Source organism: Arvicola amphibius, chromosome 12, assembly GCF_903992535.2.
Source record: "Arvicola amphibius chromosome 12, mArvAmp1.2, whole genome shotgun sequence".
Lineage (NCBI taxonomy): Eukaryota > Metazoa > Chordata > Mammalia > Rodentia > Cricetidae > Arvicola > Arvicola amphibius.
This window is the reverse complement of record NC_052058.2, coordinates 20,755,952-20,772,500: the sequence shown is the minus strand read 5'-3', so window position 1 is coordinate 20,772,500 and position 16,549 is coordinate 20,755,952.

Below are 16,549 nucleotides of genomic sequence, written 5' to 3'. Positions count from 1 at the left end.
TTGAGGCACAGGAAAAATTTTAATATATGGAAATTATATTCTAAATTAATTGTTTTCATTTGTAGTTATTATTATTGTGAGTAAGCATTTGAAAATATTGTTCTGTAAGGGATCAATAAGCTCAGGATACCAAATAATCTAAGGAACCCTTCTATGCCTTGAAGGTTTATAATAGTTAGATGGTAGAGTCAAAAAAAAGGGATGAATGTGTGCTTGGCAAAATCAGTACAGTATATAGAATCTCACTTCTTACCGCAAGATTTTGAATTTGAGAACATATGTGATTAATACATAATAGCACCTTATGCCCAGATTTAAACCTGTTACCAGTTCCCAGATGACTTAATCTATATTTCACTTTGTGAAGCAGAGACATAAAACTCTAATGGCCATGCATAAACGATGGGATTTTTGTTCTGCAAGGTGTCCTTGAAGCTAGATTCAGAGCGAGAAGTTTTTAACCAGAACTTTACTGTCTTATAGCATATCTGAAAGATCAGCATCAGACTTAGCCTATTCATAGCCTGCTTCCTTCCAAAAATCAGGAAACAGAAAGGCCAATGTGCTAGATTTCTCTATATGTTTAATAAAACCAAGGACTATATAATATTGGATATGAACTGCTGAAAAGACAGTATACCTGTCTCCTCATGGTATACGTATCTCATAAATATCACACTCTCTCTCATGATCAAGGATAAGACTAAGTATGCAACACATCTTATCAGTTTGGTCCCTCCTACCAATTCTATGTGGTTGGTAATGAGGAAATTACATCATAGAGAGGTTAGGCAGTTTGTTGAAGGATTTACATTTGCCAAATAAACACTTAGGGTTAGAACTCAGACAGTTTGGCAGGAGAGTGTACGTGCATAACCAGACAGAAAGAAGTGTCTATGTAATCAACACATTGATATTGAATACCTGAGGATTTGTCAAACCTACTTAAAAACTCCTTAGATTTGCCAGAGCTCATCACTTACAGGCAGGAAATCATCAATCTAATTCATCCATTTCATGTTTACACATTCCTTTCCTCACTCCAAGACATGGTTTATCAATTCATAGCCATGAATTTATCAATAGTTACCATGGTGGCATTTTAATTGTGTTCACAAACTTTGCCTATGAACATCATTTCTAGCCATGTGACCCAAAGGGATTCAGACTAACTTTCCTGTCTCCCTGTTGATGGAGGATGTGGAGTGACTATGCACAGAACACTCTGTTTGGGGAGAACTGTGTAATAAATCTGCTGGGGAAGATGCAACAAGCAATTGCAGTGTTGGATAAAATACCAAAATACCTAAAATACCAAAATATTATGTTAAGTTGTCTACTTTGAAAAAATGATTACCTGTACATATTTCAAAGATATTAGAAATCTGGGATGTGAATAAACTCTTAAGCTTGATTCTCAACTCAAACCCTTTGTTTGCTATGTGGCTATCTCAGGGTACCAAACTGCCTCATGTTTCTGATGCCTCACTTGTAAAATACAGGTAGTAGTGGTGCCTTAAGGGTTTTTGCAAGTGTTAAATGAGCTAATTCAGTGATGTGCTTGGCAGAGAGCATGGCCAATACTGCATCTATTAACAGTTTCTATTACTGATATGATGGGTGTTTTGGATGGAGATTTTGCTGTTAGAGAAGAGAGAATTAGGTGAACGTTTACCCCGAAACAAAATTTGAATAGGGAATAGTCTCTAAATGTATTTTCAGCATCTGATGTTGTATAGCCATAACACTAGCACTCTGAGCTAATAGTGGTGTATCATTAGACTCTGAAAACATTACAAGTACTGTCCTTACTCTAGAGAAACAGTTCCTACATCTCTCTGCAGGCCTGCAGGGATAAGGCAGGAGCCAGAGGTCATTGCCAGGTGTGGTTCCAGACAGAAATTCCCCTTTTGCACTCACCAATTGGCCAAATGTGGTGTGAGCTGTGGATATTTTATGCTTACATACAGAACCAAAAACATAACAACCTCCTCTTAAAGAAACCCCTTTAAGATAAGGACAAGAGGTCGTGGCACAGCCCAAAGCATTTGCATTTTAATAGGTGAATTGGGGATCCTAATCTTTCAGAACTGTGGCTTCACTGTACTGTGACCAGTGTGTTTCTAGAAGTGAAGCTAGCTATGATTTGGGGTTTGGAAAAATTGGAGAAAGCTCTAAATGGTGGCTCATGATGTATTCTCAACACTCAGGATGCAGACATGGGATTGTCGCACTCTTGACGGTAACCTGGGCTAAAGGTAAGACTGTCTCAAACAGAAACAGTGACTAGGCCAGGAGAAACAGGGATGCTTTGCCTTCCAAGCATGAGGATTGAAGTTTGATCAGCAGCATCTGTGTAGAAGCTGGGCACAATGGCATCTTTCTTTAACCCCACTGATGGCAGGTGGGCATGAAAGACCACTGAGACTCTCTGGGTAAATGGCTAGATAAATCAGTGAGATTCATGTTCAATGAAAGTTCAAAAATAAAGGAAGCATGATGTAACATTGAACCTTAGTCTTTCTATGGTATATACACTCTCACACACACACCACACCACACACACACACACACACACACACACAAACACACACAAACACACCTGCACCTACACATGAACACATTCAAAGCAGGTATGTACATCACACATAATAACAAAAAAGGAAGAAAAGATCTGTAGAAATCCTTGTGGAGTGTGTGTGTGTGTGTGTGTGTGTGTGTGTGTATGTGTTTGTGTGTGTGTGTGTCTGTCTGTCTGTCTGAATGTGAATGTGTGTGTGTGTCTCTCTCTGTGTTGGTGATTGTTTGTCTCAATAACACGTATAAGGGAGATAATTGTGGAAAGAATGGGTAATTAAACCCTGTATTGCCAAAGGCACAAGGACAGCCTTCCAGGCTAAGAGCTGCCCTGCTTCTGGACATCATTCTGAATTATATACTTTTATCTTGAGTTTGGCAAGCAAATGAAAAAGTTTTTGCATTTTCTCATATATATCTAATTTAACAGGAAATAAACTGTCATGAGTATTGAGAGAAGAGAGCTACTTCCCATTTTGGAACAGCATCCTTCAGTCTTTTTATTTCAAAGAAGGAGAGCATCAACAGCTAAAATGGTCAGTATACACATGCTTCAAGCATGTCAGGCTGTCTGTTTGCTCCTCACAGTCCCATGTTCTCATAAAGTTTTCTCATTTTTTTACTTTCTCATATTAAGTTCCTGAGTTGCTCTCATTTTAAAGTATATCTCTGTGTAGGTAGCACAGATAGATAAACCCAGCTTTAGGGTCCTGCAGTTTATGTAATTTGGGGATCTCTTTCTAAAAAAATAGAAATTAATGAATATAATCTTAGGTATATCAATAACTTTTTTAAACAAGTAAAAAAAAACCCTCAATTAAACTAAGTAAACCTCTACACACTACAAAGGTCAAAACCTGACAACACAAACATAAAATCCCGAAAAATTAATTTGTTGCTTATATAAACTCTTCTCTAGATTTTTTTCTACATGTCTTTTCTACATATTGCTTATCTTCCTTTATCAGAGAGTAATTTTCCTGTATCACTTTGGTAGGGAAGCTAAAAGTATAATTCATTCCCCTATCATCATTGATCAATATTTATTTACATTATCAAGGTAAATGTAATTTCAACAAGTGATATTATTGGTTTTCGTGCTACAGGCTTATGCTCACAAATGCAGGCATCCTGACGCTTCTGGGTGCTTGATTCCCATCACAAAAGCCAAAAATATTATAATGTATTTATAATCTTCTATTCTGTGCTATTGAGTAAGTTCTTTATGGGGGAAATCTTGTATTTTTATGATTTTAAGATTTTACTCAAATCTTCTGCTAATAAAATTAGACATATCTGAGGCTTATGAATTTTTTTGAAGATTAGCTTCTCTGTCCAGATGTTTCACCCTTGTATTTCCTTTTCTGCTCACAGATTTGCATCTCCGGCGTTGGCAGATGCACCCCTCTGCAGTGTGGAGGCTACCTTCCAGCTCTGTGCTATGTAGCCAGGGGAGCCAGTTCTTGGGGAAGGGTTTTCCTGGGACTCACATATACAGTAGAATAGACTAGAATAGATTACTAACAACAGAAAGTTACTTAAACCATCTACGACACTAACACAGAGCTAGTAGCTCCCCAGCTAGCGTTCTTCTTACCTGAACTCAGAGCAACCCTCAGCTACTCTCCTGTCAGCAATAGGAGGGAAACTATGATGGAGAGAAGTCTGAGTGGGAAAAGACGGTGCCTTTGGGTAATTACAGCCAAGACACTGGGAAGATCTGTGTGAAGGGCTGGCTCCACAGCCAGTGGTACTGAGGGGAAATCCTTTTGTCAGCAGGGCCAAGGGAGATCAAAGGCTACTAGAAGAATGCTCTTGGAAGGAATGCTGAGTCCCAGGTCCTAGCTTTTCCTCTTTCTTTGCTTCACAGCAGTCATGAGGTAAGCAGCTCCTCTGGCCTGCATGCCTGCTAGGACATTCTGCCTTATCACAGGCCCAAAGGCCAACTGACTAAAACCTCACAAACTGTGAGTACAGTAAAAGTTCCATATTTTTTTAATTAAGATTACCCAGGCATTATTAAAAACAGAAACAGAAAGTTGACTAACACGTATATCTTAATTTTGTAAATTTTATAAAAAATGTAAGATTTATTCAGAGGCTTTGTGAGACCTTGTAGGAAGTGGGCAGACACGAAGCCTGACTTTCATTTACTTTACTGTAACTATCTATAAGTCAGTTTATCATCTATAGATGTCATATCAGAGGAGCAAAGAGGGTGTTATGAAATGAATGACAGCAAGCAGGGCCTATTGGGAGTAGCAACCACTGGTCTAGGTTTGCAGAAACAGGCTGATCTCTATGAGTTCAAGGCCAGACTGGTTGCAGAGTGAGTTCCTGGATAGCCAGGGCTACACAGAAAAACCCTGTCTCGGAAACCAAAAACAAAAGCAAAAAAAAAAAAAAAAAGAATATTCAGGTCTCGCCCTAGCCAGTTCTTTTAGCCTGTGTTTCTCACAAGTGGGGACTGCCACTTTTAAAACAACAGCATACACACATTCCACTGATAACAAAATAAAGGCATTGCTATAAATATTATGGATTACTTACATAGTTAATAAGTAACCATTCTGCATTTTCAATTTTTAACTATAGTTTCCATCTGGGAACTCCAATTGTTCAGGAGCCTTCAGGCTGTTCAAATAGAGACAAAGCCGACCAGTAAGAGGCTTCAAACATGAAACATTACTCTTTATCATCACTAATACAAAGTTATATTATAGAAAAATATTGGCAGAAAATCTTATCTCCATGTGACCAAGGGTCAATAGTTATTAGAAGCAATGTGTAATATTCAAAATAAAATACAAAATTATTTTCTTAATTTCTAAATTGGATTCATACTTCTAATTTTCTATATATTTCAATAATGTCATAATACAGATATTTAAAGAAGAGAAGAACATTTAATTATCATGGTCTGTCTCATTAAAGTTAGGATTTGAATATAGTTTGTTAGTTAATTATTTGGTCTGATCTCATAAAAAGAAGACACTGAGCTGTGAAGTTCAATAACATCGTTTTGTACATGACATTTTCCAAACAGGAAATGCCTGAATTTTAAGTATCATGACTAAAGAAATGAGTTAAATATAGGCTCAGATTTGACCCTGATCTTTCTGCCATTCAACCCAACCCAACATTTACTTTCAATATAAGAATAATATTAATCATGCAAATGCATGTTTATCTAGTATACATATTTATGTGGCAAGCACATGGTTGTTGCTGATGATACATAAAAGATCTCTGCCCTCTATGATGTGTCTTCACTTACCTGACGCACAGGAAAGCAGCTCAAGGGGAACCTTTCAATGAGAAGGACATTAAAGAATGAGAGAAGATGCACCACACCGAAAGCTGAAATGAGAAAATTTCAAATAGTGTGGAATTCAAAGTTCCCACAACAAGAAAGAGCATGGAGATTCTAGGAATTAATAGAACAGTTGGATGGAAGCTTGATGAGCAGAGGCAAGCACATGAAATGACAAGGAACTGGGGGTGAGGGTAGATTGTGAGTGCCTGAAGAACATAGAAAGAGTCTGGTTTTCTTTGAAGGGTCTTGAAAAGCCATCTGACTCTTTAAAACAGGGGAATATATATATATATATATTCATATATTCATATATATGTTCATATATATGTACATTTATATGCATAGATATTGAAGTACAAGTAGATATGTACATAGATATATCTGCAGTCAGGAGAATATATATATATATATATATATACATATATATATATAGTGCATTTATATGCATATGTGTGTATGTTTGTATGTGCATGTATAAATATATATTCCCTTGATTAAAACATTTGGAGGGCTCTTAAATACATATGGTTATTATCTGTGTATGTATGTATGCCCACATTTATATGCATAGATACTGAAGTAGATATGCACATAGATATATCTGCAGTCAGATGTGTTATAGACTTTCAGAATCAGGAGATTGTTAAAATACGGTTTAATTGGCAATACAAGGTGATAAAAAGTTGTCCTAGAAAGATGGTAGTGAAGGGTTCATGGGTCCAAGGTGGGCATTAAGAGGATTTACTGACAGGTTGGATGATCACGAAAGCATAAAGGATAGTTCTTAATTTTCTACCTTAATAACTGTGAATGGTGACATCACTAATTATTGAGGGCTGGGGAAGGACTACCTTAGGAAAATATCAGTTTTAGGGAGGAAAATTAAGTGTTCTGATTTAAAGAATTTAGTGCTGTGATGTCCCTTTTTATAGAGTGCTATAGACAAATAGATAGCTTAGGAAGTTTAAAAATAAGTGTTTGGACTAGAAATGTAAATTTAAATTGCTGGCATATATCTGAAGTAACTGAATAAGATGAAATTGGCTAAAAAATAAAATAAGAGAGAGAGGAAAGAACAAAGCAAATCCCAGGATGGAGCCCTAAGGAATGCCAACATCTCAAGGATGGAGGAAAGGACAGGTTCAGAAAAGATACTGGAGAGAATAGCTCATAAGATAAGAGGGTCCTCCATAGAACTGGGAAGAGAGCACACTTCTAGAGAAAAGATTCATTTCTGAATCTTGCTGAGGAGGGAAGTAAGATGACAAGATAAATGGCACTGTCTGGTGATGCTGGGGTCTCTGGGAATTAATGATGGTGATCTCTGTGGAGTGGTGTGCATGGAAGTCAAGCTCAAGTGGGTTAAAGAGAACAGGAGAAAGAGGAAGGTACTCGTGCAGATGATGTTAGTGATGCTTTCCAGTGGACTGGAGGGTTTGGAGGATGCAAAGTCAAGGTGAGTTCTCATTTGGGGGAAATCGAGATGGCATTTGTCAGCGATGCTCATGGTCTAGTAAGCAGAAGCAGGGGTATACACTTGAGTTAAGTCCTTCCACAAATAAAAAGAGAAGTCGTTTTCACCGTTTGATTAAAATACACTTGTTTCTGCCATAACGCTCTGCATAAGACTATTTTAAATATTTGTGTCTGCAAAAACACACTTAAAAGAATGGTTAAGAAAAATCTATTAAATTGTGTAAAACCCATCATAAGAGCGTTAACATTTGAATTTCAACCAAACAACAGAATGTGTAAGTTAAATGTTGAATAAATAAAACCAACAATACATATAGAAATTGTTCACTCCCAGTGGTTGGTAAAAGAAGGAGACAAGACAAAATACAAAAAAATTCAGGGGGAAATATAATAAAATTCCCAAGTCAGATTAATGCCAAAACTTGACCAAGAAATTGGAATAGGTAGGCATTGTTCAAGGACTCTAGACAATGTATTCCACTGCACAATGAAGGTCTGTCTTTAAGCAATTCTTCCTTTAGTACTATAATATATTATCACGCTATGAAAAATGTGTGTGAGCTTCCCACATTGTATTATTATCCTTTGTCTTGCTAATATAATAACTAACTTGAATTTAATAAACATACATTGGGTCATAGCAATACTGCAGCTTTTTAAAAACACTTATTAAGCACTGCTATGTGTATAGCAATACACTGAGTACTACATAGGACAAAGATGTACAAAGAGGTTTTTTTAATGTATTGCTTTGTAAAAGAAAGTAAGTTCTACAGTTAGAAATAATAATGGAAAATGGAAACACATTTCAGTAAAAATAAATATGGAATACCCACAATTAATTCATAAAATTTACTGAATATTTACTGTATATCAGATGTTGTGCTTTTCCCACTTAAGATTCACAGGAACCTTATAAGTAAGTACCTCTAACACATGTGGCTTTCATAAGACACAGAAGTCTATATCACATAACTGGTGGAGTCAATATTTGAAGTTTAAAGATCTGGATTGCCAGAATCTTATGAATGGCAAAGAAAGGTATTCAACATATTGTATTGTTTCTACATTGCTTTTTACAAAAGTTGGTATTATTAAGCTACTCTCTCCATCTTCAGTAAGTTGCGATATTATGTCTAAATTTTGTTTTAATTTTGAAGCATTATATTACCAGAACATCCAATGCTTCTAGAACTTATAAGAAAGAGAGTAAGGAAAGATAGGCACCACCAAAAGGGTGCATGGAATTGGCCTACGTAGTCACTATTTCCTATGGCATTTACTTAATTGCAGCGCACGACGCGTCTGCGCTCTATGTGCGGCCATACCGTTCACGAGCCGGGCAAGGAGCTGGAGATTGAAACACACAAAGACACAGAGACAGATAGACAGAGACACAGGTCATCCTTGAAACCAGAATGCCCCAAGAATGTCCCCTTTATTGTGTTTGGGGGCAGCTTATATAGGGATAGCCACACACACACCCAAATGCACCAGAAACCACTCTCCTGCCATCAGGAACTCCTGAGGGTCTCGTTCCCAGAGCAGCTGTAGCCACTCAGATCAGAGGAAAACAAGTTGTTTCAGGATCTGGGGATTCACAGATCCCAACATTTAGTTCTCCCAAAATCGAATTATATATAATAGAAAGTGATGATAGCTTAAGGCTTAGAGCTATTACCCTTGGAGAGACAATATGTAATTGACAAGGACTGTTATGATAAGTGGCAGCGGAGTAAGCTTCCTACAGTGGGGGATGAATGAAAGGATGGGATCTTAGATGGATAGGTCATCCTTAGAAATGTGAAGATGGACGAGACAAGATGCAAATGTAGAACCCAACAAATGAAACCTAAAAACAGGATTTAAATAACATCCAAGTAAGTAAATACAAATCAATAATGTTAGACTAACTACCTGCAAGATATGCTAGGGCAATGGTGGTACACAGCTTATGGGAGTAACCAACCAATAACTGATCTGACCTGAGATCCATTCAGTGAGATGGGACCTATACCTGACACTGCTTGGGCAACCAAGAAACTAAAACTAGATAGCTCAGGGAGCTAAGGTAAAACCAAGTACTACTAGTGATAAAATGACTCCTAGTGATATTCTGTTATACCCATAGATCAGTGCCTTGCTCAGCCATCATTGGAAAAGTGTCTCCTGAAGAAGATGGGAATAAATCTAGAGACTCACAGCCAGACATTGTTGACAGAGGTTTCTTTGTCCCACCAGGTCCCACATGCATTTAATTCCAAATAAACACACAGAGGCCTACATTAATTATAGACTGATTGGCCTATTAGCTCAGGCTTCTTATTAACTCTTATGACTTATATTAGCCCATAATACTTGTCTGTGTTAGCCATGTAGCTTGGTACCTTTTTTGGCAAGGCAGTCACATCTTGCTTTCTCTGTGTCTGGATAATGGCTGCTTTTTTCTCTCTTCCCAGAATTCTCCTTTTCTCATTTCCCTGCCTCTACTTCCTGCCTGGTCACGTTGCCTATACTTCCTGCCTGGCTACTGGCCAATCAGCATTTTATTAAACAAGTACAAGAAACAAATCATTACAGGGTAAAACCATTGTCCCACAGCAAGACATTACATGGAGAGTGAGAGACCCTGGAACACTCAATCCTAAAATTCTATGTCTCCATCAAATCCCTCCTCTCAAAGCTCAGGGAACCCCAGTGGAAGAGTAAGCAGGAAGAGTGTAAGAGCCAGAGGAGATGGAAGATACCAAGAAAACAAGGCTTTCTAAATCAACATGAGCAAATATCATTTGAATTCATAGAGACTGAAGTAGTTCGTACAGGTCCTGGGCATGGCTGCACCAGGTCCTCTGTCTTTATAGTATGGCTGCCAGTTTAGTGTTTTTATGCAATTCCTGAGTGTCGGAAAGAATGGGTCTCTGATTCTTATATCTTCTCGTAGGCTCTTTTCCTTCTGTTCAGTTGTTTGTCCAGATTTGTTGTGATAGATAATTTTAATCTTATATATTCTTATATATTTAAAGAATGAATGAATGAGAACCTACCCATTAGAGTAAAGGTTAACAAGTAAGCTACCATTTAAACCTGCTGGGAGAGGAAAATCAGTTTTCTCCAATGGAGTGAAACTGGGTATATCAACTCCAGAGCAGATCTCATGTTCAGGAGTCGTTGAGCTACATATAATGGACTAACAAGTTTTTTCTATGTGTGCTTTTATTACACAGTTACAGTTTAGTGATTTTTTTTTATTTAGGTGTTGTTTTATTTTGTTTTCTTGCTTTTGTAGGTTTTGTTGTGGCAACAGGATTTTTTTTAGAAAGAACTTAAAGTTGAATGGGTAGGAGTGGGAGGGAAAATAAGATCAAAATATATTTAAATTTAAGATTGTTTTAAATAATAAAATATAATAAAAATAAAAGTAAGCATGAGTTTAACACCTCCCAACACATATCAAGACACTAGAACTATCAACCTATGCCATGCAGGAGTTGGGTGGAGGTTCTTAGGATATTGGAGTATGCAAACAGTTTGGGGCACAACTTAAAATTTTTTAAAATACAGTATTTGTGTTTATTAACTTGAATGGTCTGTGTTAGTAATGATGGATGATTTAAAGGTCACTAATATTTTAAGTAAATGATTTCAAGTTTAATCTCAGACATTAAGACTCTTTCCTAAATCATGATTCTGTGTAATAAAAACGTTGGAGTCCACGTGCTTGGAGGTCCTCTGGGGGTCTAACATCCAAGTGTCGCAAGCGGTTCAGGGGTTCAAGAGAACAGCAGCTAGTTAGGTGGTCACTGTGGCCCTGTGGTGGTGCCCAAGAGCAGGGACTCCTGCTGCCTGATGGATGAGTCCCTCATTCTCCTCTCTGACTTGCCAGGGCGACAGTTCAGGACATTTAGAATCCTTGCCTTCTGCGCCTCTGTCTCCAAGCTGGTGGCGGTGAAAAGAAAAAGCAGTGGGAGGCAGTGACAGATTTGAAAGCAGAAGCTGAAGAAAGAAAGGAGATAAAAGCAGGCAAGTGAAAGCGAGCAGGTTTGATGCTGGCATGAAGGATTTAAAAGGAGGGACAGTTATTTCCAGTTTCCTAGTCCATTTTTATCAAAAGTCCAAAAAGTAACAACAAAACAGGGACATTAAAGTAGAAAGAGAATTTAGAGACAACCAATTTAGATGGCTTCATTTTGGTCAGAGTAAATACGACAGAATGGTTTGTGTGAACTGTGTAAGAAGTTAATCCGTAGCAGACAAAGAGCAACAGCAACAGAGGACCCAGGAAATGACAAGAGAGAGTGTGTTTGTAGGCACTACAAAGCATGATGTGGGAGAAAGACATGGGAGGAATGAGAAAAATGGAATGAACAACACAAGCCAGATAGGAATCAGCCAGGAAGTAAAGCAGAGCGAAAAGGTGAAGAGCAAGGAGGTGTCTCATTTAGCTATTTATTTAGACTAATAGGTTCTCATGACTACTGAACTTGCAGTCGCTGGTTTAAAAGATACCACTGTGTCTGGAGAATAGACATCCAGCAATGTCCTCGTTAGTATCACCAAGACTTCATAGTGTCACCCAACCCAGTCTAGAGAGAGCTCCAAATGGAGAGGGATGAAGTGTGTTGAATGCATCAGGTTTCAAGTGGGAAAAGAACAAAGTATCCTGTAATAAGTTAGGATGTGGGAAGTCTTCATGTGTCTCTATGTAGTAGAGAGCAGTTAGTACAGCTTCAGAACTGGTTAATGTTCTGAGAACAAGTGTTGATAGACCGCTCAGCCATACAGGTGACACCTATATCATAGCATTTTCCCTCCCTGGAAGGCTTAGAGAACATCATGAAAGAGGGAACGGAAAGATTGTAAGACCTAAACATTAGAGAGGAGGACTGGGGCAAGGCTGTCTCCTGGACACGACAGGAGTGTTGCATTCCAGAGCTCACATAAGCTGTGGTTATCTGTTGGGAGATCTACATGAGATCCATTCAGTCAATAATCCAGCAAGACTGTGGAAGGGTCACATATGACCCCATCCCTAGCTAAGGGGCTTCTTAAGGATCCTAGGAGAGGGGCAGTTGGTTAACTTTAGGGACATGGTTCTGGTAACTTTTCATGTTCCTGTGGATGACCTCACACCCATGTGCCTATGAGCAGCACTTAGTGAGTCATAAAAAATACCAAAATTAATAACATGAACTTTAGAGAGAGACTTAGTAAGGGAAATCCAAGAGGAACTGGAGGGTGCAGTGGAAAGTAAATATAGAAATATATTGTATGCAAAGAATTGATAAAATGTTATAAATTAAAAAAATCTTAGTGTGGGTCTCCATGGTCAAGGGCCTGTGTCTCTATCACAGAAGCCCAACTTACAATGGTAAACTCACTAGATCTGGCTCTGGTCCATGCCCAAGACTCTAACAAAACTCAGAGTAACTCAGAATATTAACATAATCATTTAAATTTACATGTACAATTTGTTGACTGTTGGTATTCCTGCACTGAAAGAGTTACAGAAAGGATTATTGTACCCTTACCTGCTATCTCAACCACTCATTCCTGTACCTCCCAGCTAGTTGTGTATAATTCTGCTCTAATTGGACATTGCCTCATGGTGTCTGGAATACAGAGTATGCAAAGTTCTCTGAAGTGAAGACTCCATCTGTGTAGCTATGGGAAGTCATCCTCCATGCTGGGGTGACACTTTCAGTGGTACAGCTACTTTGGAGTCACCCATGCTTCTGTAAGTAGCATCGATGCACACTTTCTAAGTAAGCCAAGAAACCTCATAGGTTCACCCAGACTGGACTTTGGTGCGATCATACTGTGGCCTATCAATGTTTCCTCTAAGGATAAGGTAGATAATTGCCTGTGCCTCATCAGGGAAACAGATCTTCAAATGTATAAGAGAGTCATCTCCATGTAGTTTTCACTTCCTGATGGCTTTTTGTGCATAATGTATTAAGATGTATGACAGCGGTTATTTATTGTTCTCATGGTGCTTCAGTCTTACCTAACCTAGCATGTATCACAATATAAGAGAATAGCATATTTTCTTACCTGGCTTCCATCACATACTCAATGAGTTAAATGCCCACATGTATTTGATCAACTTCTCTTTACCTGGGGGTAAAGTGTGGAGAATGTTAAAATTTCCAATAAGTACTTACTAGAGATATAAATGAGCAATTAACATATTGATTATTCCATCAAGATGCTGCTATCTAATAAATCATCTTCTCTTCCTAAAGGCAAATATTTCTAAAATATGTATACATATTAAAGAGCACTAGAGAGTGCTGGATCATTCTTGATTTTCAATTCTTCACCCTTTGTTGGAGCTAGCAATCTTGTCTGTGCATCTGTGCTTAGGAAAACCAGCCCCCAGGACATATTCTATAGTTAATTTCCATGGCAATTAGCATCATAGGCTGTTTTCCTTTATGACTAATGGCCTGTCAGTCTTTTCCAGAATATGTAAAATGACTTTATAATCCTCTTTCCACCATTCTAACCGTGGGATATGTGACTATAAATTTAATTAACTGGAAATACAGCATAATAAAGTGAATAGATGAAAAGGAAGATGGAGTTCCTTGTCCTGCCAAGTCCCACTCTGTAGATGCTCACTATTCCAGTCATATGCCTAAAGAAGTCTCCTTAGTCCAACCTTTTATGATTTATTTATGAACAAAATCCCCATTGTCTAAAAATCACAAGCAATTTGATTCCATATGGCTCATTCATGGTGGTATCCTTGGATGCAAATGTTAATTTGAAATGATGCTGAGAATTTGTGGCTAAGATGAGAGAACAGAACAGCTTCTTTAATTCTGCATGATTTCTTTTTCTTTTCTCCTATGAGTACAAGCTGTACTTAGAGTTCTCTCTTTCTCTCTCTCTCTCTCTCTCTCTCTCTCTCTCTCTCTCTCTCTCTCTCTCTCTCTTTCTCTCTCCCTCTCTCTCCCTCTCTCTCTCCCTCTCTCTTCCTCTCTCTCTCTCTCCCTCTCTCTCCCCTCCTTCCTTTCCTCCCTCCCTCCCTTGCTCCTTACCAAATCACATACATTTTCTGAAGTTTGTAGATATAACCCCATCTCATGGTATAATCCTGCCCCCTCACATCCATGTGAATCGTGTTACATAAGTTGGTCGGGCCATGACTATTTGTAGGCATGTGTCATTAACAAATCAAAGGTGAATGTTTTTACTTCCTTCACTGGGTATAAGGGGACACAACACTTGGACAATAATCAAATCATGAAGATTCATTCAGGTGTTTGTTCTCATTCCTAGCTTACATCTCACCTAACTGATGCAAGAAATTTCTATACAAAATAAAAGTTTTATTGAATAGTGATAAATGAATGACATTATTAAAGAAGTGGTGTTTGATGGTTTATCATAAAGATTATTTAGTTAGGTTATTGATCAACTTACATGGAAGATCAGGCTGCTGCCCTCTGAAATACTGTTCATTTAATGTTTTGAGGCAATTTAAATATAACTTTTCAAAATCAACAACAGTGGTTTGTATTTATGTTTTATAACATGATCTTAAGATGGTTATTTTGCTGCTGCTGTTGTTAAAGCAAGAAAGAACATGAAGTTCGGTGCGTAGGGCGGTGAGGGAGTTGGGAAAGGGGAAGGATATTATCAAATTATACTGTATGGAATCTAAATATATAAATAAAAACATAAAAAGTTAAAAATTTTAAAAATTAGTTTGCTCTGGGCAGCACAGTGGAGCTGACCCTGCTAACTAGGGTACAGGTGAGTGAGACTTGAAAATATGAATGTTGGAGACCTGGCCCCACCCCTCATCTGCCATATGGCAACATGGGTGGGGGAGAGATTGCCTTTCCACTATCAATGTCTGAGTCGTGTGAGAGCTGGCAGTGAGGCCATTAAGAATGGGAGAGCTGACCCTGCCCCTCACCAGCTGCAACACTCTGGAGAGCAGGCCCTGCATCTCACCTGATCAGCATAGTAAAGCTGACCCTGTTGGCTGAGGTGTGGGTGAGCCAGCCCCAAAGTTGTGAACATGAGGGAGCTGTCCCCATTACTTTGTCTGTACTTAGGATTGTTGTGGCAGGTGAAGTGATTCCTCACAGGCTACCCATGTGATGTGGGATTTTCCTTGGTATGCTGTGATTACTAGATTGAATAAAGAAACTGCTTTGAGCCAATAGCAGGGCAGAGGTAGGCAGGAAAAACTAAACTGAATGTTGGCAGAAAGAAGGGCAGAGTCAGAGGAGAGTCATGGAGCCACCAGAAACAGATACTGAGAACTTTATCAGTAAGCCACAGCCACATGGCGATGCATAAATTACTAGAAATGAGTTAAATTAAGATGTAAAGAGTTAGCCAATAAGAATCTAGAACTAATGGGCCAAACAGTGATTTAATAATATGGTTTCTGTGTGATTATTTCAGGGTTAAGCAGCTGGAAGCGAGAGCGAGAAGCAAGTGAGAGCGCACATGCTTTACAGTTGCATTTATGGTATAAAAGACCATGCTCAAGTGAGCTGGTATCTCAAAGGCTATTAGCTGAAGGAGCTCCCCCAGCACCCATGGAGGCAGAGATCATCTTGGAAGGGAGAACCACCAATCCATAACCATTTCATTTTATTTCCAGGATGTTCAGAGAATAAGCCAAAGGGAAGAAGTCTGAAAGTGACCTTTACCAAGTGTGGGTGTCTTTTTTTGTAAATGGATTTAAGATGAGACATTTATCTGTGAGACTTAAGGAAATCAACTGTAGGCTGAAAATGAGTTAGGCAAGCCTTATAATCCACTGCTATAACTGATCTTGTTTGTTTAAGATTTAAGAAATAAGCTGCCTTCGAGTACAGAGAAGTTAAACTTTAAGGTCTTCCCTTCACAAGTTTGTCAATATTAATTGGTTTACTTCTCTAAAACTCAATGTAGAGTCAGTTTCTGAAACCCGAACAATTCTCAAATCAGTAAACAAATGAAAGCATCTCCTCTAGCAGTCACCTAATGAAGCCCGTGAGACTAGCAGTCAGGTTCCATCTCTTTCGTCTCTTAGGACCTCTAAGAGACTCTCCAAAGGAGGGATCCCCAGGAGATCGGGACAAAGAGATTCACTACTTTTTAGAGAAAATAAACATTGAAAGCTCCTGAAATTTGCTAATTAAGAGACAGTATTTTTCTTTTTCTTTCTTATAT